This window comes from Mesocricetus auratus, unplaced genomic scaffold (assembly GCF_017639785.1).
Source record: "Mesocricetus auratus isolate SY011 unplaced genomic scaffold, BCM_Maur_2.0 Super-Scaffold_100029, whole genome shotgun sequence".
Classification (NCBI taxonomy): domain Eukaryota; kingdom Metazoa; phylum Chordata; class Mammalia; order Rodentia; family Cricetidae; genus Mesocricetus; species Mesocricetus auratus.
This window is the reverse complement of record NW_024429210.1, coordinates 5,544,961-5,569,423: the sequence shown is the minus strand read 5'-3', so window position 1 is coordinate 5,569,423 and position 24,463 is coordinate 5,544,961. Positions and strand designations below refer to the sequence as shown.

Below are 24,463 nucleotides of genomic sequence, written 5' to 3'. Positions count from 1 at the left end.
ATCACAACAGACCCCTGTAATTTTCAGGTTAGAAATAATTACATATTCTACAGCCAATATTTCTTAAAGTTCCTACTAAATTTAGTTTCTGGATCTTCTTTAACCTGTGTAGGAGGCCTGTAGTTCTGATGAGACAGCATGACTCCCCTTTAATGTGAGGTAAAGAAAGAACAAAGAGGTGAAGAAAAAGATCAGGCTTAATATAGAAATGGTAAGCAAAGGTTCTAGAACCCTTAGAACAATTGTGTTCCTTGACATCAGGTAAAAGGTTCAGATAGTTCAGATAGTTCAGGAGAGGGAAGACATAGCATATGCTCGGGTTTCTCCTTAAGAAGGGAAGTCTGTCTATGGAAGAGCCACAGAAGAGCTGACTAACAGAGATTTGCCTGGAAATGACAAACCAGTGATGCCTCTAAATAGACAACAAGCCCACTGTCATTATCCATGACAGTCATGAATGTGGAGCTGCACAAATAAGTGGAGTTAGCAGTGAGAAGAGAAACAAAGGATGGTATGGGGAGTGAAGGTAAACTAGTAGTATTGATTTACCTGCTGTTTTTCTGTATAAGAACTAACTGAGGGAGGAGCTTCCCAGGAAATGTGAAAGGTCTTGTTTAGTCTAGGGCTAGGGCTTCTGAGAATGCCTTCAAGGGAAGAGGACTCAGGGAACTCAGAAAAGTCATTCAACCCAGAAACACTGATTAGAAATTCAGTTATTTTTTATTTTGCAGCTCAGATACTGGCAGGAGGGCCTGGCCCTCCCCCAAATGATGTGACAGACTTTGTTGGTCCCTGGTGGAGGGCCTCACTATTCCTGGAAAGTGGATGGGGGTTAGGAAGCATGGGAGGATGGGACAGTGAGGGAATGGGGGGATTGATAAATAAATATGAGTGCTGCTAAAAAATATGAAAAAAGGAAACTCAGACAGCAAGGTCCGCAAGAGGCATGTATGTTTAAGATAATTAAAATCCTTGTTAATAATGGATTTCTTATAAAGTATGGATTGGATGGAGGGAACCTTCTGGGAATACATATGAGGAAAAAATGAGGCTAGGGACTCTAAAACAGATGGACTACCTGATACTTAAAGAGTAACCTCACCAGTATCTGATCATGTTGATAAGATGACTGTACTTCTGAATCCAGGATTGTGACTATTATACTTCTATTCCATATAAATCTCCCTGCTTATGGTGTCTTGCTATAGCAGCCCAAACTGACTAAGACATATCTTAAGAAATCAGAAAGGAAAGTAGTCATACATGGGAAATGAAGGACAGAAGAAACGGAGAATTATAAATATGTGATGACACTGAAGTAAAGGGAAAGCCATACTAAGTAAAACATGCTCACTTATTAAGAGGCAAGGCAGGTAAATCCATTGAAGCAGTACTCCACAGTCCATAATGACCTATCAGTGAATAATTTGATTCTAAAGTAAAAAATCCTGACTGATAGTAGAATGAATGGAAGGGAAGAAGGGAAGAAAAGGAAGAAGATAGGTGATTAAGAAAATTTCCTATGAAAGTTGGAATGCAAGATGTCATAGAGTACAAGGATGTTCATAATTGAGGAAGAAGATCTATATTTTAAAGACAGTGGATCCTTGAATTTGTTAGTTTTGGTTTGATTAGTATGAGAGGAAAGAGAATCAGTAATGCAGGATTTACTGGGATGACATGAGCAAAAGTCTTAAAGAAAATATCTTAGGATTTCTATTGGTATGATTAAATACTATGAGAAAACCACACACACACACACACACACACACACACACACACACACACACACACACACACAAATAACTTGGGAATGAAAGAATTAGTTTGACTTTTGCTTCCACATCACTGTTTATCAAGAAGTAAGTGAGGACAGGAACTCATGCACAGCAGGAACCTGGAGTCAGGAGCTGTCACAGAGGCCATGGAGGAGGGGTGCTTAGTGATTTGCTTCTCATGACTTAATGGTTTGCTTACACAGTCCAGGATCATGAGCCCAGGGGTGGCTACACCCACAATATTCAGGGTCCTTTCCATTGTCACTAATAAATTAAATGGCCTACAGCCAGATATTATGCAGGTATTTTAACATAATATCTGTCCTCTAGCTTGTATCAAATTGTCAAAAAACAAAACAAAACAAAAACTAGCCAGAGCACAAAGGGAGTATGATGGGGGAAGACTTCTGTATATTTTTATTTTATTGGTTGTTGAATAAAGCACTTTTGGCCAATAGGGAATCAAGATAGGTGGGACTAGGAGGATTCTGGAAAATGTAGTAAAGGAAAGTTGCTATATGATCCAGGCAGCAAATGACATAGCAGGGCAGAATCAGTATATAAGCAGGGACAAGCTTATATACTCTCTTCTCTTCTTCTCTTCTCTTCTCTTCTCTTCTCTTCTCTTCTCTTCTCTTCTCTTCTCTTCTCTTCTCTTCTCTTCTCTTCTCTTCTCTTCCCTTCCCTTCCCTTCCCTTCCCTTCCCTTCTTTTCTCTTTTCTTCTCTGTGGAGATGTTTAGCAGATGTGATATAGACCCCAATGAAGTAAGAGGCCTGGAACTTTTGCCTTGTAAGTGAAGGTCATGAGGAAATAGGGCCAAGGAATCAGTTGGGCCAGAAAAAACTCATGTTACAGGAGTAAGCAGTCAGAGGAGGTAGAATCCCAAATAAACTAAGTAAGCAGTCACAGAACTGAAGATCATGATTATCAGTTCAGATTTGTCTTCTATTACAGAGGAAGAGAGGATGGAAAGTGAACTTTAGAAAGTGGGAAGGCCCACTGATTGGGTTTGTGTAGACAAGGCTGATTCTGTGTGGACTCAGAAGTGCAGATCTGCATGAAACAAAACCTGGAAATGTTCCTGCAGTACCAAAACAAATACTGTGGAGCCTTGATTATGCTAGCTCTGAGATAAAGGAATTCCCCACTAGTGATGTGAACCCCAGCTGACATTTATATCATCTAACAAACTTTCCGTGTTTCTTCTTATGGAGTGTAGATTCAGGTATTGACAACAAATCCCTTATCATCTCCAGAAAAAAAATCTTCAAATAACAACTCTTCTAGAGGTTATTAAAAGTAGATCTAGGGATTTGTGGAACTCTTTCTACCAGGTTGCAGTTACACCCTGTTGGAGGAACAAGCATGAAGATTTCTTTTAAGGAACTCTGTTGCAATGGTAGAGTATTAATAATGAGAAAGAATAGCCTGCCATTTATAGAATTGTCATATTCTAACATTGTATTAAACATTATGCATTGATTGTTCCATGTGATCACAAAAAACAGAGCCCTGAGGTGTGAATATTACCTCAACCTCAGATATGAAATATCTGGGTCAATGTTGTATTGCTGTGAGAAAACACTAAGAGCAACTCTTATAAAGGAAAGCATTTAATTGGGGTGTGCATATAGTGTCAGAGGTTTAGTACATTATCAGCATGGCAGAAAGTGTGGCAACATACAAGTAGACATGGTGCTGGAGAAGAATCTGGGATCCACATGGAGCAGGAAGGAGTCATTGGGTCTGGATTGTGCTGTTGCAACTTCAAAATGCACATGCAGTCATACACTTCCTTCGACAAGGCCACACCTACTACCACAAGGCTTCATCTCATTATTCTTCACACACCCTAAGCCAACTATGGTGGCTATTCCCATCCAAATCTCCACATGAGACAAGTAAAGCTGACCAAGAATGGATCTTATCCATAAACATAGATAGCTAGGGTGAATTTCCATCAGTGTTGTTCAAGGACAGAAAAATGTATATGTACCTATATTTGCTATGTGTATCTGTAAGTGTCTACATATGTATATTTGTCTATGTATTATGTTTTTATGTGTGTTTATATGTATGTCTTTCTGTATGTGTTTGTACCTGAGCACATGCTCATTAGTGGGGTAGCCTAAGTGCAAGCTTTGAAACTGACAGTACAAGTTATTTACAAGCTATGAATTCCATTTTCTTTGAAGTACCATATAGAAATTTTTATCACTAAAACTAAATACAGGTTAAGGTAAATAAGCACAACAAGTGTTATAATATTAAAGAATTTGTCATGTGAAACTAGGAGAGGGAAACTGTTGAGTGTATTTTCGTCTTAAAAGCCCACTGAAGGCAAATGAGTGACAGATGATAGGTAGGCAGGTAGATAAGTAGATTCATGATAGACAGGAGTTAGCTAGAGTTCCAAGATTATGAAATTACATAATTTCCTGAACTAGAAGCAAATTTAGACAACACCTAACAGGCCTCTCACTGATAGATAAAGAAATTGATTCTACAGTGGGTCAGTGATTTATCTGAGTTTGAAGTGGGGATTCATACACTGGGATTCATCCTAGATTTCTTTCCTTTAGTGCACTTTACTGAATCATGAGATTCTTACAAGTTTAGATAGAAAAGGTCAGAATATTCATTAAAAATAAACAATGAAAAGTTAAGACATCATCACATACTTGGTGTTGCAGTGGGTTTTCTTGTTCCATCAGATCCCACCACCCTTCTCAGCCCCTAATAAAGATACAGAGACTTATATTAATTATAAATCTGTTGGCCAATGGCTAGGGCTTCCTATTAGCTAGTTTTTTCCTAAGTATTAACCTATTTCTATAAATCTATATATTTCCACATGCTCTTGGCTTACTGGAGAATGCCCGGAACTGTTATTCCTTTGTCAGCTGGATGGTGTCCCCACAGCACCTGTCTGCCTGCTTTTCCCAGAATTCTCTTCATTTTCTAGTCCAGCCTGTCTTCATGCCTCTACTGGCTATTAGCCAAATAGTGTTTTATTTATCAGCCAATAACAAACATATATATGGAAGGACATCCCCCATCAACTTGAGATAGGGATAAAAAGGACAAACTGTGAAGCAGGTGTTACTTGACATTCTAAAACATGCTGAAAAGAATGATCAGTAGCATCAGGGAACATGATTAGGTATAGATGAGTGTAGGGAAGAATAGAAGGACTATTGGAAGCTGTTTTAAAAAGAATTCAGCAGTCACTAATGAAATAAATCTAACAGCCAGCAAGAGAGTCCTGCCTGTAATGCACTTGCTGTGCAAATTTGCCCACCTGATTTTATCCCTAGAACTCATGGTTGAAGGAGAGAACCAAGTCTTGAAAGTTGTCTACAGATCAATGTGCATGCATAAACCCACACATACACAAATATTAGATAGAATTTGAAAAAAGGGAAGAAGACCTAATAGCTTTGTTAGTAAAGTTACACATATCTTGGGTGTGAGAGTTAGAATGCTGAATTCTTTGAAATATTTGAAGATGATCTTTACATTCACAACTCTTCAATGGTGCATAAAATGCATCAGATATCTGCATTATTGAAATAAGGCACTGATTATGTTATCAATAGGAGAATGGCAAAAAAGAGTGTCTTATTCAGGTTGCCTTTCCCTGTAGTCTCCTTGCAAATATTCTTAAGAACTGTTACTGATTGACATCTTGCAGAACAATAGTGTGCTGTAAAAGGAATTACCAGGGAACTGAAAATGGCAAACTGTGCTATTATGAAGGTGGGGGTTTACCTCAGGGCTTTCCTGGGGTGTATAAGGATAGTACATCTCAATGAACCCAGTCTGCCTACATACCATGGAGGTGGGAAAAGACAAGATGACAGGTAGAAAGAAATTATATGTCTTTTTCATGTAGGTGGTCCCTATTGCTCCTCATAAGGAAATGTGTTGATTTTATAGCAAGCTGACACTAGAATTGGACACTTCCAAGTAAGGAGGAGATAGTTGGGCCCTCTTTGAGACATGATACAGCTTTGGCTGAAACACGAGTGTGGTAGAGGATGCCTGACATACAATAGCAAAAGGAGAGTATTGAAGGACATTAAGAGATATCAAACTTCAGAAGGATAGCTTAATATGTCTGTTGTTAGCTGAGCAACATTTGCTCTGCAATAAAATGTATTTATGGTTACAATAAAATATGATAAAACTATGAGCTATTGACTTGTGGCATGTTTAATTACAAATATTTTAATTTGCAGAAACCCTGAAAAGTAAACCATTGTTTCCAATCCACTTTATAATGCAAAATATTTTTCCTTTGTAGTAAAATGAGTTACTATGAAAAAATTACAGAATTGGATTGAAAAATCTTAAGATAAAACAGGGTAACATTTTAATTTTTGGGAGGTTTTTTGGCAAAGACAATAAAACAAGGGAAATTTTAGTTAGTATGGTATGTGTCTTTTTATTCTTTGGATTAAGATAAAAAGTTGTATGCATTTTACTTTATTATTATATTCTACCATTAAAAATTGTTACAAATCAATTGCGTTTTGTTCTAATTATAGTCTAGATATTGGAGTTTTGTTCTCCAATTATTAAGAATAATTAAAGTTCAAAAGTTCAATTTCAGTAGTGTAGCATCTAACTATGTGTGATATTTTCCTATTATTATGTCCAGTTAAAACACCACAAACTATCTTCAGTTTCAATGATGTTTATTTTTAGGTATTAAAATATTTTAAACTGTTCAAAAGCATTTCATGTTAAAATAACATTTTGTCCTAGAATATTCTTTATTTTATGTTACCCAAGAACTTTCTGATATTCATCATTGGCTACTAACCTTTTTTAAAATTTTTAAATTTTTAAAAAATTTTTATTATATATTTAAATTAGAAACAAGCTTGCTCCCAATGTTAGTCCTATCTCACTTTCCTGCCCCCCACTCCCACTACCTCCCCTCAGCCCACCACGCAACCCCCACTCCATTCCCCAAGGAGGGTACGGCCCTCCATGAGGGATCTCTTCCGTCAGTCATTTCATTCCGGGGAGGGCCCAGTCCATTCCCTAAGTGTCCAGATTGAGAAAGCATCCCTCATTGTGGGATGTGTTCCCAAAATGCATTTGTGTGCCAGGGATACATACTGATCTCCTACCCAAAAGCCCCATAGATTGCCTGAGTCTCCTCACTGACACCCACATTCAGGGTGTCTAAATCAGTCCCATGCTGGCCTCTCAGCCATCAATCTGGGGTCCAAGATCTCCCCCTTTTTCAGGTCAGTTATATCTCTGGGATTCACCATCCCAGTCTTGACCACTTTGCTCATCACTCCTCCCTGTCTGTCACAGGGTTTCAGGAGTTCAGTTCAGTGTTTAGCTGTGGGTGTCTGCCTCTGCTTCCATCTGTCACTGGATTGAGGTTCTAGGATGGTATGTAAGACAGTCATCAAAATCATTATTAGGGAGGGGCATTTAAAGCAGTTTCTCTACTACTGCTTAGTTTGCCAGTTGGTGTCATCCTTGTACATCCCTGGAGTTCTCACTAGTGTAAGATCTCTCCTCAAACCTAGAATGTCTCCCTCTATTATGGTATCTCTCATCATACTCTCCTCTATTCTTCCTCCAACTCAAATTTCCTGATCTCCCATGTCTTCCTCTCCCTTCCTGTTGTCACCCTCTCTTTTTCCTGACTCCCTTTCCCCTCCCCCACCCTGTGCTCCCTATCTGCTCAGGAGATCTTGCCTCATTCCATCTTCTCTGGGGTACCATTTACCCCATCTTCTTGGGGTCCTTCCTGTTACCCTGCCTCTCTGGCAGTGGGATTGTAGCCTGGCACTCCTCTGATTCTTGTCTAAAATCCATCTAGAAGTAAGCACATACCATGTTTGTCTCTTAGTGACTGGGTTACCTCACTCAGGATGGTTTCTTCTAGTGCCATCCATTTGCCTGCAAATTTCGAGATTCCGTTGTTTTTTTTCTGCTGAATAGTATTCCACTGTGTAATTGTACCACATTTTCTATATCCACTCTTCAGCTGAGCGGCATCTAGGTTTTCTCTAGGTTCTGACTATTACAAATAGTGCTGCTATAAACAAAGTGGAACAGATGTCCTTGTTGTAGGAATGTGCATCTTTTGGGTATATGCTTAACAGTGGAATTGCTGGGTCTTGTGTTAGACTGATTCCCATTTTCCTGAGGAATCTCCATACTGATTTCCATAGTGGCTGTACTTTCACCAGCAGTGGAGGAGTGTTCCCCTTTCTCCACATCCTTTCTAGCATAAACTGTCATTGGTGTTTTTGATTTAGCCATTCTGGCAGGAGTAAGATGGAATCTCAGAGTTGTTTTTATTTGTATTTCCCTGACTACTAGGGATGTTGAGCACTTTCTCAAGTGCATCTCAGCCTTTTTAATCTCCTCTCTTGAGAATTCCTTTTTAATCTCCTCTGTTGAGAATTCTCTGTTTAGTTGTGTAGCCCACTTTTTTTATTTTATCATTTTTTAAAAAATTTTAAATAGCTTGTTTTACATGTCAATCCCAGGTCCCTCTCCCTCCCCTCCTCCCGCACTCCCCTTCCCCCCCACCTTCCCACCCTATTGCCAAATCCTTCCACATCGGGAATATCAGAGTCTGTCATTTTACTCTGGGTAGGGTCCAGGCACTCCCCTAAGAGTCCAGGCTGAGAGAGCATCCCTCTTTGTGCTATAGGCACACGAAGACTGTTTGTATACCAGGGATAGACACTGATCCACAGCTCAGGGCCCCATAGGTTGCCCAGGCCCTCTCGCTGACACTCACATTTGGGGGGTCCAGATCAGTCCCATGCTGGCCTCCCCACTGTCAGTCTGGGGTCCAAGAGCTCTCCCCTGTTCAGATCAGCTGTCTCTGCTGGTTTTGCCAGCCCATTCTTTGCCAATTTACTCATCACTCCTCTCTCTCTGTCACTGGGTTTCTTGGCTTCAGTTCAGTGATTAATTGTGTGTTTGCCTCTGCTTCCATCAGTCACAGGATGAAGGCTCCTGGATGGTTATAGACATCAAGTTCATTATCAGGAATGGGCATTCGAGGTGGTCTCTCCACTATTGCTTAGCTTGCCAATTGGTGTTATCCCTTTAGATCACTCGAGGTCGCTCTGGTGCCTGATCTGTATTCGATCCTATGATTCCCTCTTCCCCCTATTCTACCCCCACCCCCTCAACTTCCTTTTCCCCCATGACCAACTCCCTTCCTCTTCACCCCCTCTCTTCTTCCCAGGTCCCATTCCCCCCCACCCCTCGCCGTGTTCCCCATCCATTCAGGGGATCTTGTCTCCATCCTCTTCTCTTGGGTACTATGCATATATGCATATCTTTTAGGTTCTTTCCTGTTTCCCAGACTCTCTATCAGTGGAAGTGCAGACTGGCACTATCCTGATCCATGTCTAAAATCCATATATGAGTGAGTACATACCATGTTTGTCTTTTTGTGACTTGGTTACCTCACTCAGGATGGTTTCTTCCAGTGCTATCCATTTCCCTGCGAATTTCAAGATTCCATTGTTTTTTTTCTGCTGAGTAATACTCCATTGTGTAAATGTACCACATTTTCTTTATCCACTCTTCAGTTGAGGGGCATCTAGGTTGCTTCCAGGTTCTGGCTATTACAAATAATGCTGCTATGAACATAGTGGAGCAGATGCCCTTGTTGTATGAATTTGCCTCATCTGGATATATGCCTAAGAGTGGAATTGCTGGGTCTAGTGGTATATTAATTCCCATTTTCCTGAGGAATCTCCATACTGATTTCCAAAGAGGCTGTATGAGTCGTCACCCTGAACGTGCCCAATCTCGTCTGTAGCCCACTTTTTAACTGGATCCTTTGGTGCTTTGGAAACATGCTTCTTGAGCTCTTTGTAGCTTTTAGAGGTCAGCCCACTGTCAGATGTGGGACTAGTGAATATCTTTTCCCAATCTGTGGGCTGCCCTATTGTCTTGTTGACTGTGTCCTTTGTCTTGTAGAAGCTTCTCAGCTTCATCAGGTCCCATTTATTAATTGTCGCTAATCTCCTGTACCAATTGGTTCAAGGGTAGCTTTCATTTTCTATTCTAACAGGTTCAGTGTGACTGGATTTATATTGATTTCTTTAATCCATTTGGACTTAAGCTTTGTGCATGGTGATAAACATGGGTCTATCTGCAGTCTTCAACATGCCAGCATCCAATTATGCCAGCACCATTTGTTGAAGATGTCTCCTATTTTCTATTGTATACTTTTAGAATCTTTGTCAAAAACAAAGTGTTCATGTGTGTGTGGGTTAATATCAGAGTTTTCTATTAGATTCCATTGGTCAACCTGTCAATTTTTGTGTGAATACCAAGCTGTTTTCAGAAATACAGCTCTATAATAGAGCTTGACGTCAGGGATGGTGATGCCTCAGGATTTTACCTCATTGAACAGGGCTGTTTTGGCTATCCTGGGTCTTTTATTTTTCCATATAAAGTTGAGAATTGTTCTTTGAAGGTCTGTGAAGAATTGTGCTTGGATTTCAATGGGGGATAGCATTGAATCTTCCTTTTGGCAAGATTGTCATTTTTACTATGTTGATCCAACCTATCCTAGAGCATGGGAGATCTCTCCATTATCTGGTGTCTTCTTCAATTTTTTCTTTAAATACTCAAAGTTCTTGTGAAACAGGTCTTTCACTTACTTGGTAAGGGTTACCACAGGTATTTTATGTTGTTTGTGGCAATCGTAAAGGGTGATGTTTCTCTGATTTCTTGCTCAGCTCTTTTATTGTCTGTATATAATAGGGCTACTGATTTTCTTGAGTTGATCTTGTATCCTGCCACTTTACTGAAGGTATTTATCAGTAGGAGTTTGGTGGTAGAGTTTTTCCAGTCACTTATGTAAACTATCATATCTTCTGCAAAGAGTGAATGTTTGAAGTCTTTCTTTCAAATTTGTATTCCCTTGATCATCTTTTGTTGTCTTATTGCTCTAGCTAGAACTTCAAGTACAATATTGAAGAGGTATAGAGTAAGTGGGCAGCCTTGTCTTGTTTGTGATTGTAAAGGAATTGCTTTGAGTTTCTGTCCATTTAGTTTGATGTTGGCAGTTGGTTTGCTGTATATATCTTTTGTTATGTTTAGGTATGTTCCTGTTATCCGTGATCACTCCAAGACCTTTATCATGAAGGGGTGTTGGATTTTATCAAAGGGTTTTTCAGCATCTAGTAAGATGATCATGTGACTTTTGTTTCTCAACTTGTTTATATGGTGAATTACATTGATGGATTTTCTTATGTTGAACCATCCCTGCATCCCTGGGATGAATCCTACTTGATCATAGTGTATGAGTTTTCTGATGTCTTCTTGGATCTGATTTGCCAGTATTTTATTGAGTATTTTTGCATCAATGTTCATGAGGGATGTTTGTCTGAAGTACTCTTTCTTAGTTGTGTGGCTTTGGTATCAAGGTTATTGAAACCTCGTAAAAAGCGTTTGGTAAAGACCCTTCTACTTCTATTACATGGAATATTTTGAGGAGACTTGGTGTAAGCTGATCTTTGAATTTCTGGTAGAATTCTGCACTGAGGCCATCTGTCCCTGGGCTTTTTTTGGTTGGGAGACTTTTGATGACTGCTTCTATTTCCATAGGGGTTACAGGTCTATTTAAATTGCTTATCTGTTCCTGATTTAATTTTGGCAGGTGATATCTTTACAGAAAGTTGTCTATTTCTTTTAAATTTTCAAATTTTGTGGAGTTCAGGTTTTCAAAGTATGACCCGATGATTCTCTGGTTTTTCTCAGTGTCTGTTGTTATGCCCCCCTTTTCATTTCTGATTTCATTAATTTTCATGTTCACATTCTGCTGTTTCTGAGTTTGGATAAATGTTTGTCTGTCTTGTTGATTTTATCAAAGAGCCAACTCTTCGTTACATTGATTCTTTGCATCATTTTCCTAGTTTCTACTTTATTGAGTTCAGCCATCAGTTTGATTATTTCCTGGCATCTATTCCTCCTGGGTGACTTTGCTTCTTTTTGTTCATAGAGCTTTCAGTTGTGCTGTTAATTCTCTAGTGTGACTATTCTCTAGTTTCTTCATGTGGGCACTTAGTGCTATAAACTTTCCATTTAGCACTGCTTTCATAGTGTCCATAAATATGGGTATGCTGTATCTTCATTCTCATTGAATTCTAGGAATTCTTTAATTTCTCTTTTTATTTCCTCTGTGACTCAGGAGTGCTGCAATTGTTCACTAATCAATTTCCATGAGTTTGTAGGGTTTCTCCAATTTGTGTTGTTGTTTAGCTTTAAAGTACTGTGGTCTGATAAGATACATGGAGTTATTCCAATTTTTTGTACTTGTTGTGTTTTGCTATGTTGTCAAGTATGTGATTGATTTTTGAGAAGGTTCCATGTGGCACTGAGAAGAAGGTATAGACTTTTGTGTTTGGGTGGAACATTCTATAGATATCAGTCAAACCCAATTGGGTTATAACTTCTGTTAGTTCTGTTGTTAAGTTTCTGTCTGGTATTTCTGTCTAGTGTTGAAGTCTCCCACAATAAGTGTATGAGGTTTTATGTGTGCTTTGAGTTTTAGTAATGTCTTTCTTTTTGGGGGGGGTTACGAGACATGGTTTCTCTGTATTGTTTTCGAGGCTGTCGGTCCAGCCCAGCCTCAAACTCTCAGAGATCCGCCTGCCTCTGCCTCCCGAGTGCTGGGATTAATGGTGTGTGCCACCACCGCCCGGCTAATAATGTCTCTCTTATGAAAGTGGATGCCTTTGTATTTGGGGCATCGATGTTCAGAATTGAAACTTCATCTTGATGGATTTCTCCTGTTATGAATATGAAATAACATTCTTCATCTTTTTGATTGATTTCACTTTAAAGTCTAGTTTGTTAGATATTAGAATTGGTACCCCTGCTTGTTTCTTGGTTCCATTTCATTGGAAAATCTTTTCCCAACCCTTACATCTGAGGTAACATCTGTCTTCGAAGCTGAGGTGTGTTTCTTGTATGCAGCAAAAAGATGGTTTCTGTCTTCCAGTCCATTATGTTAGCCTGTGACTTTTTATGGGAGAATTATGATCATCATTATTGAGGGATATTAATGACCTTTAATTGATCCTGTTTGAAGTGGTTAATGGTGGTGGAATTGTGTGTGGATTTCCACCCTTTTCTTTTTGGCTTTTGGTAAAATGGGATTATCTATTACCTATATTTTTCTGGTTGTAGCTATTGTCCTTAGATTGAAGTTTTCCTTCTAGAACTTTTTGAAGGGTTGGGTTAGTGGATATGTATTGTTTAAATCAGGTATTGTCATGGAATATCTTGTTTTCTCCATCTAATATTGATCCAAAGCATTGCTGGGTATAGTAGTCTGGGCTGGCATCCATGGTCTCTTAGTGTTGATAGAATATCTATCCAGGACCATCTGGCTTTCAGAGTTTCCATGGAGAAGTCAGGTGTAATTCTGATATGTTTGCCTTTATATGTTACTTGATATTTTTCCTTAGCTGCTCTAAGTATTCTTTCTTTATTCTGTATGTTTGGGGTCTTGATTATTATGTGGCAAGGGGACCTTTTTTGTGGTCCACTGTATTTGTTATTCTGCAAGTTTCTTTTACCTTCATTGGCCTGTCTTTCTTTAGGTTGGGAAAGTTTTCTTCGATGATTTTGTTGAATATGTTTTCTGCCCCTTTGAGTTGGGTTTCTTCACCTTCTTCTATACCTATTATTCTTAGGTTTGGTGTTTTTCACAGTGACCCATATTTCCTGGCTGTTTTGTGTTAGGGATTTGTTGGATTTAAGATTTTCTTTGGTCAAAGATTCTATTTCTCCTAGTGTGTCTTTGACACCTGAGATTGTCTCTTCCATCTCTTGTATTCTGTTGGTTATGCTTGCATCTGTTCTACCTGACCATTTCCCCAGTTTTTCATTTTCAGCATTCCTTTAAACTGTGTTTTTTATTGTCTTCATGTTAGCTCTCAACCCTTGCACTATTTGAATTGTTTCTTGTAATTTTTGCTTAGTGTTTTCCTCCCTTTCTTGCATTTGTTGGACTTTTGTTTTGTGTTTTCTTCCTTTTATTCAAGGGATTATCTCATATCCTCTTTGAGGGCCTCTATCATTTTCATGAAGGTGTTTTTAAGGTCATTTGTAAAGATAAGCTTTTTCCTTGAGAGGAGCCTTCCCGCCAGCCTGGTTCCAGAGCCGCATCAGTCCCAAGTAAACACACAGGAGGCTATATTAATTATGAAGCTGTTGGCCTTTGCTTGTTACTTACTGGCTAGCTCTGACTTAAGTAATTACCCCATAATTGTTAATCTAAGTATTTCTCTTACCGGAGAATAGTTCCGGGCTTCCTACGCCATGGTGGTTACATTTCGAACCTTGTGCTTCTCTTACCCAGAGTCCTTCTGGACTCCTAGTCCCTCCTATCTAGATTCCCTATTGGCCAGACAGTGCTTTATTGACAAATGCACAGGACTGCCCCAACATCTCCTCTTTTCTGTTTAAACAAAAAGAAAGGTCTTAACTTTAGCATAGTCAAATTATATATAACAGAACAGTTATCAAGTAAGAACACAGTTACAACATTTTGCCTATTAACATTTAGCAAGATCTAAAGAAAATATCATGCATCACATCCTTGTGAATCCAAAGTTCTATATGTAGCTTACCTTTTATCATAACTAAGGAAAACTATAATTATAACTATCAGCCTTCAACTCTATCAAAGACCACAGAAGGATAATATATAAACACTAGGATTGACAGAGATATCTTACTGCCTGGACAGTCACCCGAAGTTCCTCTGTAACGTTGGGGCATCCATCTTCAGCCCATAGGCCACAATGTGTCTGGAACACTTCTCAGCAAAGCAGGAAATTTCAAACTGTCCATCTGCATTGGCAGTCTGTCAGTCATTTTTCTGTGTCCTGCAGAAAGTCTGGTAGACTCTTCCATGAAGCAGGAACACTGTAAGACTGAGTTCAGCAGTCACTTTTCTGTGGGTCATGCATGTTCAGTTTATACAGCAACAGTCAAACAGTCTAGGCAAGAGCAGTTTCTTGCACAAATGGCTAATCTTGTCATGTTGAAAGCAAACTCCATAACGAGTTTCTTCGATGCCCATCTTCCTCTCAGACGTAATTGGTGCTGCCAGGAGCAGACATTTCTCATTGTCAAGAAAAACCCTAAACCATTTTAAATGCCATTTTCTGAAGGTCTTTGAAAGGTTTGAAGACTGCCTATCTATTTCAAATATATTTCTGTATATCTAGAAAACCTAACTTACCTAACTATAAGTTCTATTATAAGTAACTATCTATAGTCTGTATTCAATTATGCATTATGTTTTAAAAGATCAGTATAAGCACAATACTTAATTTTCAACAATTTTTGCTCTTCAAATTAAAGTTCCATGATCCTTTGCTTGTGTCTGTCCCTAAGAAATGTGTGGAATAGTGTCAGTTTATAGTAATATAAAGGATAGACCTTCCTGGAGTGTCTGTTGTACATTGTATCATATATAATAGGTAGGCCATCGCTGTGTAGCTGGTCATTACTGGTTCCTGACCTAATCGGATTTCCTTGAAAGAAAAGAGGCCTTCTTCCTGCTTTCAAATATTTTAAAATGTAGTTTTCTTTATTCACTTTTAGGTGGCTTGACTTACTAAAGTAGTATCTGTTTAGTAACTGAAATGTTTGTAAGACATGGACTGTCAATAAGACTGATATGTCACTAAACATTGCTAGACAAGGTACAGCCTTCCTAGATACATTTGAATTTCAGATAAACAACAAGTTATGCTTTATTCTGAGGATGCACATACAACATATAAATACTCACTTGTGAAACTTATCAACCTTAGATCGATCTAATGTGAATGAAGCCAGTTTCTCCCAAGGAGATTCAACACAATCATGGAGTTCAGAGAAATGCAATTACTGATAATATAGCCAATAGTTTCCTATGAATAAATCTGGGTGATGATGAGAACTTGGGAGGCCCAGGAGTATGCCAACAAATTCAATAAATCTCACCTTGTTAGTGTAATCTGTAAAGTTTGGATGATTGAAAATTTACGACAGAGTATCATTAAAATCACTTTACATATTTTTCCTTTTAGTAAACAGTATACATCTAAGTTAAAATAATTTGCCCAAAGAGTAAGTTCACTCATCTTAATTGAAAAATGCTGGGTGTAGAACAAACTTGAGACACAGCTATGCCCAAATGTGCTATTTTGGTAACTTCCAGTATCTTCATCATGTTATATTTTAAATATAGTTTATTAATTCATTATGTACCACTGCTGAATATATTAAATTATGTAATATGATATATATTGATGTATGCATGCATTCAACAAACATCATTCCCAGAGACTTCCTATACTCCCTTTTCCATCTTGTCTTCCCTCTGGTCTCAGGAAATCACTATTCTGGGTTTAGTCATAATAGATTAGTTTTAGTTTTATTCCATAATTCAGGTATAGTTCAATTTGTCTATTATCTCTTGATTGACCATTGAACAGGGATCATCACTCATTTTGGAATGTTGAAAAAGGTGTTAATTGGGTGCAGACCTTTAAAACCCATAAGACTTAATTTCTTCATGGATTTTTCCATTCTACCCATTTCTCAATTTTTCAGGTTTCAGTGAGTAAGTAAGATACATCTTTTCTTGGAATCATTCGTCCTTATTCATTCATTATTTGATTGAGGGAAATCTAGGCTGTTTCCCTTTTCTGGCTATTATGGAATGAACATGGTTCAGAACGGGTCCTTGTGGTAATTAGACCAAAAGAGATATGTAGCCACCTGGATCTTGAGGTAGATTGTTTCCCAAATTTCTAAGAATAGCCATATTGATTTGCATATTGGTTGGGTAAGTTTGCAATCCTTTCAGCAGGAATGTTCCCCTCATTCCATATCCACATCCTTACAGCATGAGCTGTCACGTTGTTATTGATCTTTCCCATTCTGAGAGGTGTAAGATGGAATTTCAAAGTAGTTCTGATTTTCACACTGATAGCTAAAGATACTGAACATTCTTGAAATTTTCTCAGTCATCTGAGTTTCCTCCATTGAGAATTTTTTGTTTAGCTATGTATACCATTTTTAAATGGATTATTTGGGATTTTTGATACCTAGTTTCTTGATTTCTCTCAATATTTTATGTATTAGCCCTCTATTACATATGGAGTTGTTAAAAAGTTTTTTTTCCCATTTTGTATACTGCCACTTCATCTGAAAGACCTGTTTTTTACCTTACAGAAACTGATAAGTTTCATGAGGTCCTATTTATTAATTGTTGATTTTAGTGCCTGCATTATTGGTGTTCTGTTTAGTAAGTCTTCTGTGCAAGTGAGTTCAAAGCTATTCAGCTATTCACCACTTTCTATTTTATCAGGTTCAGTGTATCTGGTTTTATATTGAGTTTTGTGCAGTGTAATGAGTAGCGATCTGTGTACATTCCTCTATATTCAGCCAACCAGCTTGAGTAGCACCATTTGTTGAAGACACTATCTTCTTTTTCAGTGTGTATTTGTGAACTCTTTATCAAAAGTCAGATGTCCATATGTGAGTGATTTATGTATAGATCCCCAATTTGATTTCACTGATTAATATATCTATTTTTTGCCATTACCATGTGGTTTTCATTACTATAGATCTACAAATCAACTTGAAATCTGGAATAGTGAGACCTCCTGCACTTCCTTCATTTTTCAGCATTGTTTTAGCTATTCTTGGTGTTTTATTTTTCATATGAAGCTGAATATTTTCTTCTCAAGTTTTATGAAGAATTTCATTGAATTTTGATCGGGGTTGCACTGAATCTGTAGATTGTGTTTGGTAGGAGGCTATTTGTAAAATGTTTATCTTATCAATCCATGAACATGGGATTTATTTCCATCTTCTTATAGCTTCTGCTTATTTCTTTGAAGATTAGAAATTTTTATTATAGAAGTCTTTCATTTGCTTGGTTAGTTTTACCCAAGATATTTTATATTGTTTGGTACAATTGTGAAAGGTATTGTCTCAGTCCATTTGTTATTTGTATATTGGAGGATAACTTCTTTTTGTAAGTTACCTTAGCATCTACCTACTTTGATGGAGTTTGTTTGCGGAATATTTAGGATCACTTGTCTATCCTATCATATCATCTTCAAATAAATATACTTTGACTTCTTCCTTTCTAATTTTTTCTCCCTTGATTTCCTGTTGTTGTATAGCCTACCTAAACTTCAAGCACTGTATTGGATAGGAATATAGTGGACAACCTTGCTTTGTTCCTGATTTTAGTGTAAGTGCTATGAGTTTCTCTCCATTTATTTTAATATTGGCTATAGATGTGCTGTTTTTGTTATGTTTATGTATGTCTCTTTATTCTGAAAATTTCTAGGAATTTTGTCATAAAGGTCTTTCTGCATCTAGTGATATAGTACTTCAACTTTTTCTTTCTGTTCTTTTTTATGGTTCATTACATTTATTGATTTTCATATATTGAACCATTCCTGCATCTATGGGATGAAGCCTACTTAGTCATGAAGGATGATCTTTTTGATAAGAGTTCTCATACTAGTAACATCAGAGCACAAGTGAAACTATGGAATAAAGAGAATCAGTTATACCCCTTAATAGTTAGTAAGAAATAATCCAACTCAGGGTTGAAAACATTAAAATAGAAACAAAGAAAACAGCACAAAAGAATCAATGAAACAAAGAGTTTATTGGTAGGTATTTTTGCTTCTAATTTCCCAAGGGAAATTAGTCTATACTTCTCTTCTTGCTTGGGTCTTTATGCCTTTGGGTACAGAGTGAGTGTGGCTACATAATATTAACTGTTACCTCTCTATTCTGTGAAATAATTTGAGTAATATTGGCATTGATTCTTCTGTGAAAGTCTGGTAGAATTCTGTGCAAAACCATCTTGTCCTAGTTTTGTTTTTTGTTTTTGTTATTTTTTCTTTTTTGGAAGACTTAATAACTTCTATTTCACAAGGGTTTATAGGTCTTTAAATCATTTTTCTTAATTTAACTTTAGGAAGTGGTACCCATGTAGAAAATTATCCATTTTTTTAGATTTTGCAATTTGGTGGAGTACAGGGTTTTAAAGTATGCCCCTTTGATTATCTTGATTATTCCTGTGTTTGTTGTTATGTTTCCAATTTCATTTCTGATTTTATTAATTCAGATATTATCTCTCTGCTTTTGATTTTCTCTCAGAATCAACTCTTGTTTCATTGAGTTTTTTGTATTGTTGTCTTTGTTATTATTTTTTTGATTTCATTCCCGGGTTTGACTATTTCTTGATGTCTGCTACTTTGGGGTATTATGTCCTCTTTTTAAGAGGTTTAAACAGTGTTTTTAAGTTGATATCCCCATTTGTTATGTAAGCTCTTAGTGCTATGGATTTCTTCTTGGCACCATTTTTATTGTGTCCTATAAGTTAGGATGGTATGCTTTGCATCCATTTTCATTAATCCTAGAGAGTCATAAATTTCATTTATGTCTTAACACATTTTTCATTCAGCAGTGAGTTGTTCAGTTTCCATTAGCTTGTTCGTTGTTTCTTTTTTTGTTTTTTTAAAATAATGATTATTTTTTTATTTAGGCTAGAAACAATGTTGTTTCACATGTCAATCCCAGCTACCTCTTCATCCCCTCCTCCCCTGCCCTACCCACCAGGTCCCTCAATCCCCCACCAGATCTCCACTCAGATCCCCAGGGAGGGTGAGGCCCTCCATGGTGGATCTCCAGTGACTGTCATTTCATCCAGGGCAGGGCTCCCCCAAGAGTCCTGGCTGAGAGAGCCTCCCATAATGTGGCATGGGCACTCAAAGTCTATTTGTACACCAAGGATAAATACTACCCAAGGCCCCATAGATTACCTAGGCCTCCGCACTGACACCCACATTCAGGGCGTCTGTGTCAGTCCCATGCTTTCCACACAGCCATCAATCTGGGGTCCAAGATATCCCCCTTGTTCAGGTAAACTGTTTCTGTGGGTTAAACAAGCACAGTCTTAACTCCTTTGCCCATCAGTTCTTTCTGACACTGGATTCCAGGAGTTCAGTTTAGTGTTTGTCTGTGGATATGTGCCTCTGCTTTCATCAGTCACTGGATGAAGGTTCTGTTTCCTAGACTCTCTGGCAGTGGGATTGTAGGCTCGCATTCTCCAGATCTATGTCTAAAATCCATATATGACAGAGTACATACCATGTTTGTCTTTTAGTGACTGGGTTACCTCACTTAGGATGGTTTCTTCTAGTGCCATCCATTTGCCTGCAAATTTCAGGATTCCATTGCTTTTTTTTCTGCTGAATAGTACTCCATTGTGTAAATGTACCACATTTTCTCTATCCACTCTTCAGTTGAGGTCTTCTTCCAGGTTCTGGCTATTACAAATAATGCTGCTATGAACATAGTGGAACAGATGTCCTTGTTGTATGAATGCGCATCTTTTGGGTATATGCCTAAGAGTGGAATTGCTAGGTCTTGTGGTAGACTGATTCCCATTATCCTGAGGAATCTCCATACTGATTACCAAAGTGGCTGTATGAGTTGGCACTCCCACCAAGAGTGGAGGAGTGTTCCCCTTTCTCCACATCCTTTCTAACATAAACTGTCATTGGTGTTTTTGATTTTAGCCATTCTGACAGGAGTGAGATGGAATCTCAGAGTTGTTTTGATTTGCATTTCCTGGATTTCTAAGGATGTTGAGCCCTTTCTCAAGTGTCTATCAGCCATTTTAGACTCCTCTACTGAGAATTCTCTATTTAGATCTGTACCCCACTTTCTGATTGGATTGTTTGGTGTTTTGGAGACTTGCTTCTTGAGTTCTTTGTAAATTTTTGAGATCAGCCATCTTTCAGATGTGGGGTTAGTGAATGTTTTTTCCCAATCTTTTGTGTTTGAGTAAAATGTCCTGTAGATATGTTTGATTCATTTGGTTTATAACTTCTGTTAGCTTCAGTATTTCACCATTTAAGTTTTGTCTGGATTATTCGTTTGCTGATGAAAGTGGCCCATTGAAGTCTTCTACTACGAGTTTATGAGGCTGAATATATAATTTTAGATGTAGTAAATTTAATTTTGCACGCCTGGTTGAACTTTTGTATCAGGGTATAGATTAAGAATTGATTGGCTGAGTTTTCTTTTGGTGAGTATGTTATGTCCTTCCCTGTTTTTTTTCTGATTAGTTTTTTCACTATCCTTCCTTTTAGATTCTCCATTGAGAAATCAGGTATTCTAGTTTGTCTGCCTTTATATGTTTCTTAGTCTTTTTTTCCCTTATAATTTTCAATATTTTTTCTTTCTTCTGTACACTTAGTATTTTGATTATTATGTGTCAAGAGGAATTTACTTTCTGGTCCAGTCTTTTTGGTGTTCTGTATGCTTGTCCTTTTATAGGTAACTTCTTTAGGTTAGAATTTTTTTCTTCTATGATTTTGTTGAAAGCATTTTGTGACTTTGACCTTTAATTCTTCTCCTTCTTTTATTCCTATTATTTTTAGATTTGGTCTTCTCATAGTGCCCCAGATTTTTTCAATGTTTTGTGCCAGGGGTTTTAGATTTAAGATTTTATTTGACTGATACATCCATTTATGCTGTAGTATCTTCAGTGCTGTAGAAGCTTGTTTCTGTTGTTCTTGTTTGAATTCCCAAATTTTTCATTTCCCAAACTCCTCTTCTTTGGGTTTTCTTTATGCTTCTATTCTCACTTTACGATATTGAACTGTTTTATTCATTTCCTTATACTTTTTATTTTCCTGGATTTCTTTAAGGAAATTATTCATTTCTTTTTAAAGGAAATCTATCATTTTCATCCTGGGTCTCTTAAATTATTTTCTTTGTGCTTCAATTATGTTGCAATATTATGTGTATATTATAGTTGAATTCCAGTGGAGGCTGTTATTGCTCACTTTTTTCCGACTTCAAAACATCTGGGATTATGATCATTATAAGCCCATGTTCTGATTTCTTAATTTGTCTTTTATGGGTGGTTGTTTTGTTGTTTTGTTTTCCCTTGATTTTGGGAGAGTATGATGGCTGAGTTACCTGAAATGAAATTTTAATTGTACTTGACATTTGTGTTTACTGAAGGTTCTAGGTAAAAATCTGTTTGTGGCTATTAGGAATGGAAATAGACTAGGTATGGGTTTCAAGAGGTTCACAGGAGGAAGGACAGCAGAGTGTTTTCCCAGGATCTGTTTATTTTGCTTTATTTTGTCACCTTGTATTGCAGAGAGACAGTGAAGAGAGATTACAAGTGTTACAGCTCCAAAGGATATGACACCATGACTGTCAGAAGTGAGGCATACCTTTGAAGGAAAGGTATCCCGGATTCCTACAGCTGTGAGGAGAAAGGTATCCTTTTAACAAAGGTAATATCTTTTTCAAATTTTCAGCTTCAAAAAGTGGATTGTAAAGTATTTTCTGTTCTGAGCTCTGTTTTAAAGAAATCACAGGTTAAGTGAATTGAACTTCTTTTGGATAAAAGTCTTTAAGTGAATAAAAATCAGTCTATAATTGATACCCACTGCCTGTCAGAAAATATTGACAGTTGACATATTTAAGTGACTTGCTTTGCTTCTTCTAAATACTCAAATTTACTGGTATGAAATTATATATGATATAACCTTGTCTCATTGATATTTATGGAATTTGATGCTTTTCATCTTTCCTAATATAGTTATTTGGTGCTGTGAATTTCCTATAAAATATTATTTAGAAATTTTTATAGCTTTTCTGTCAATTTATTCTTGACAGACAAGTTATTTTATTCTTTATTTACATTTGAAGCTTGGAGGTAAAGAAGTACTTTCTTTTTAGTTTATTTCCAAAGCTAGCCTAAATTGAATGATTTGTATTTTACTTTGTTTTATTGAGTTTTTGATATGGAATAGGTCTATTTGTTGCATATGTTGGATGGTCTTGGAGGCATTTGTAATTTTGAGGGTTAGTTTAGTCAACAAATATCAATTATGTGATATTGATTATATGGGGTTACTTATTTCTCTCCCTTTTAAAAAAATTCAGTTGTTTAAAGTTAAACATTCAAAGCTCTTGTCAGAGCCTGAATTGATGATGTTTCTCTTTGCAGTGAACTGTGGTGATTGCAGAAACTCATGGATGCTAAAAATGCTAAGAATAAGTGAAAGCTGAATTTTTAACACTAAGCAAGATAGTTATACCACAATCTCTCTAGTTTGGAGAACATTGAAGAAGAGGAGTAGAGGAAATATAAGGACCTTACCATAATGAAAAAGGGCTACAAAATGCTATCTTCTGGAGATGCCATAGCAGCTGTGGCCTGCACAGGAATGAGCCTGCCATCTGTCAATCATGGGTCAGAGAACTCATGGGAACATATTGATGGATTCCAGAGGAGAGACAGCCATTTTCCTTATTTGTGTACTCCCAATTGAGTGTACCAGATCAAATTGACAGTTAAAAACTCAGGCCATACAGAAGTCCCTGGTTAAACTCAGTAGTTCACATGACAAAACAAAAAGACTTGAATGTGAGAAAGGAACTTAATGTAGATGGGGCAGGTTAGAAGGATTGTAAGGGAGATAGGAAAGGATGGGTGTGAAAATATCTATCTATACATTGAAGTTGTCAAAGAAAAAAATTATAAATTTTTATGTCTATGACACCCTATGGGCATAATTGTACATTTTCTAGTTAGTTGTTCTACAACCATAAAATGTTGGATGTATTTATTTGATATATTTCAAATGTTTCTTTTCTTTTTAAAAAGGTTTCTATGAGGTGCCTAAGAATTTAATGTTGTTTTCTCCTGGCAATGTAACATGTTCAGAAGAGATGACTCCATAGGAGTCTATGAGGTTGGAAATTATGTGCCAAAGAACATATTTGAAGGTTGGTTCTGGAAGAGAATACCTTAATTCCTTTTCTGCTTGCTAAGTCAAGATACCTATGCTTTTATTTATTTTGAAGGGAGATATATATGCATGTGTACAGGTATACCTGCCCATGCAGGAACATGTAGATGTAAAAGGTTAATGTTTGGATGTCTTCCTCTAATATTTTTTACCTTCTTTTTTAAGACACAGTATTTCACTGAAACTAGGGAATTCTATTTTCAGTTAGACTGGCTGGCCAGCAAGCCTCTAGGTCCCCCCTGTCCCTGCACTGCAATGCTAAGATAACAGGATCATGATACTGAATCGGGCTTTTCCATGTGTACTAGACATCCAGACTTTGGTCCTCATGATGTAAAGCATGACATTTCCCACTGAAATCTTCCTGGCACTTGTTTTACTGTTTTAAATAAAGTACCTTGAAGTTAGTTTGTACATCATTAATGGCTATTGACAGCAACTTATTAATAATTGTGGCTTGGGGGACACTGTCTCCTGCATGGGACAGCTCTTTGTCTCTCAGCTCCAGAACTGGAATGCACTCATCATCACACTAAGAGGTAGGTAAAACTTCCTCCTGAGAGATTATAATGATGCCATCGCGAGAAGAGCAAGTGGATGCCTAAGAGAAAACAAAAACAAACCACAGCTGGCAAAATGTGCCTATCGTAAATTCACTTAAAGGAAACTCACTTTTGTCATATGGCAAAGAAATTTTAAGTCACTTTTAGCTTGTTGCATGTCTGTTCATTTGTCTTGCTCTTGTGCCATTTAAAAACTATGGCTTCATAATGACAAAGCCTAGCTAAGT

The 24,463-nt window shown here is 37.4% G+C and overlaps 1 long non-coding RNA gene across 1 annotated transcript; it reads left to right on the top strand.

Annotated features, from left to right (window-relative positions):
* Window positions 1–273: 273 nt before the first annotated feature.
* Window positions 274–24,061, top strand: LOC121134699. Its single transcript, XR_005871819.1, has 3 exons — window positions 274–526; window positions 22,011–22,149; window positions 22,869–24,061. It is a non-coding gene; the product is annotated as an uncharacterized LOC121134699 (long non-coding RNA).
* Window positions 24,062–24,463: the final 402 nt, after the last annotated feature.